Genomic DNA, 2,986 nt, shown 5'->3' with positions numbered 1-2,986 from the left:
GAGTGCTGCGGGTGTGTACTCGGCTCCCGTCAAAAGTTCAAACCAGGTAGGTTAAGCCGTGCCATAAAAAGAACATTAAAAAAGAAAAAAGTTCAAACCTAACCACAAGTGTGGCGGCTCCGGGCTCGTCCGCTCCTCCCGCTCCCCAGCTGATGGGGCAGGTCAGGTCGGATGCCCTTCCTCGGAGCTGGACCCATCCGGAGCTGGGAGCCACGGGGAATGAAGGCTGCCAGCTGGGCTGGGTCAGGGGTCGCACCTGGCAGGAGGACCAAGAAGATCCCGCGGCTGGACTGATGGGGCCTGAGGAGGCGAGGGGTCAGGGTCTGGGGGTGGGGTCCGCCCCATCGGGGCCAGAGGCTCGGAAGCCAGGCCTCGGGGGGCCTCTGCTGCGGGAGGGAAGGGTAATGTGATCTCTGAGTCACCTGGGATTGGGGTGATGCCACTTAGGATCCCTAGACTTTGGATAAGTTTTGTTCCTGGTCTGTCACTGCTGACTCACTGGCAGCCAGCTTAGGAGTCCCCAGGTCAGCCTGCTGGTTTCTCTCTCCCTCTCGGTGTGTCATGGAAACAGAAACAGCTTCTCTGCTCTGTTGTCAGCAGGCGTGTACCCTGCCATGGCTGCTTGGAGGGCAAGGGTGCTGGGTTCCAGGCTCCTCGGAGGCTCCCACCAGCGGGGTGGGCAGGAAGCAGATTGGGACGACCCCAGCCCCTGGCTCTGCCCAGTGGAGACACGGCCCAGCCTAGTCCAGGGCCAGGGGGCTGCTCTGGGGGGGTCCAGGCTGGTCCTGGGTCAAGATGACCCCCCACCCCGGCCCCCATGAAGCCCCGTCTCCCCTGCCCTGAGGCTCCTTCATCCACCTGAAAGCAGGGAAGCCATCCTGTCTCTTAGTCTCCAATTAACCTGCCACCCTGGCCCAGGTACCTCCCCATGAGTCACAGCTGGCTGGGCCTGCCCTTGCTCAAAGCCTGTCTGTGGCTCCCCTGTGCCCCCAGACTCCTGGACTCGGCACTCAAGGCCTCCCCTGATAGGCCCAACTTGCTTTCCCGCCCAGCTCCAGCGTCTGTTGCCTCCCCACCAGAGGCCCTCCCCCTATTCGCACCCCCCCCCCATTTCCCCTTTTGGAGAACTCTCTCTTCCACCTGTCACCTCCTCCAGGAAGCCTGCCCTGGGCCCCGGGTGGAGCTGGCCCTTTCCTTTGCAGAGTTCACATAGAGCTGGCCTTTCCGGTGTAGGAAATTGTCTCTTCAGATCTGGGGGCCTTGAGGGCAGGTGCCGGCCGGATTCCCCACTGAGCTCCATGGCCAGCCCTGGGCCAGTCCAGGGCAGGAGAGAGGGTGGATGCGGAGGACAAGCTGCAGAATCGGGCAGGGCTGGGTGTGAATCCTGGTCTTGTCATTATTCTGGTGGCCCTGAATGTCACATTGGTTCTCAGAGCCTCAGTTTTCCCATCTCTACAGTGGGAACAATGATACCCTCACATGGTTTTGTAATAAGAGAAAATGATTTCCCATAATACTAAGGCCCTCAGCCTGGTGCCTGGCCCCTGTCAGGTATTTTGAAAGCTACTTGCTGACCAACTGACGGGAGGGGTCTGGCGGAAGCAGGTTCCCTGGCTGGGGAGGGGTGGGGCTGGGCGGGATTAACTCCTCCATCAGATTAGAGTCCTCAAGGATCCCCTGGCCTTTAGGTTCTCTCCTTCCACTGCGTCTGGCACATTGAAGATCAACAACCAACAGAGACAGAGGCCGCCCTGAAGTGAGAAGGGGCGGGGGGGGCGCAGGGCGGGAGGGACAGGGGTGGGTGGGAAGGAGGTCTCATGCCTGGGGCCTGGGATGGACTTTTCTGAGAAGTAGGGGAGTGGCCCACCCATGAACGGCTGGACAGCAGGGTGGGATGGTGAGGATGGCCACTGTCACCCATAAATATGGGGCTCTTTGAAATTGCCAGCCCGAAGCTGGGATCCAAGGCACAAATTTAATGGGCAGCAATTAAAAACTCACTCAGTTCCGTCCTCTGTAAGTCTCCCCCTCACAGAATCCTTGCCGCATCTGACCGTCTCTCTAACCAAGCACACTCAGGGGGCCCCCCAGCCCCTCCCTCAGCCCCTCCCCCTCTCCGAGCCCATTCCTGCCCTACTGCCGGGGGCGGCCAGCCCGGCTTCTCTTCCTTGGAACTGCCACCCGCCCCCCACCCAGCCCACATACGGCCCGGCCTGGGGGCAGCACAGGCTCAGCCGGTCTGGCCAGGCTGGGCATTCAGGCCTCCCATGCAGCCAGGCCTGTCATTACCCCACCCTGAGCCATTGGGGAGGTTGGCCACTGGTGTGGGCTGCCAGGCCGAGGGCTGAGGGCCGAGGGTGACCTGCTCAGCTTGGGGCTGGGCCTCCACTTCTGAGCCCAGCAACTGTGGCTTTCTGGGGCCTCTCCTCTGGGCCCGCCAGACCCCGGTCAGGGTGGCCAGAAGAATCTCAGGGGGCCCAGCTCCTGGGCCCTGATTCTGTGTCTTCCCTGTGAGCCTCCCAGAGCCTGGGAAGGAGGCCTCGTCACCCTCCTTACCCAGATGAGGAAATCAGTTGAGAGAGTTCAGTGCTGTTGCCCAATGTCACGGAACGGGTAGTGGCAGAACTGGGACTCGACCCAGGGAGGGCTGGGGTTATTTCAGAGGGGAGCCACAAAGGGGCCACCATGTCCTCCCCCAGATTCCGAGAGTGCCAGTCCGGGGGCCCAGCCTTCCCAGCGGGGCGGGATCCACCCTGGGGAAATCCCGGTTGCTGCCAGAGCCACGCAGGAGGCAGCCGGTCCACACCGGCCCGGGTCTGTTCTGGAAGCCTTGGGACAATGCAGGGGGATGCTCTGAAGTGACCTTGGTGACACAGTGTGTAAACTCACCGAGGACTGTGACAGTTCCGTTGCAGATTATTTACTGAAGTTTAGATGTCTTAGAACTTAATGGCGTTGTCTCTGGTTAAAAAAAAACAGGATCTTA

This window comes from Zalophus californianus, chromosome 10 (genome assembly GCF_009762305.2).
Source record: "Zalophus californianus isolate mZalCal1 chromosome 10, mZalCal1.pri.v2, whole genome shotgun sequence".
NCBI classification, from domain to species: domain Eukaryota; kingdom Metazoa; phylum Chordata; class Mammalia; order Carnivora; family Otariidae; genus Zalophus; species Zalophus californianus.
Note: the sequence above shows the minus strand (reverse complement) of the source record.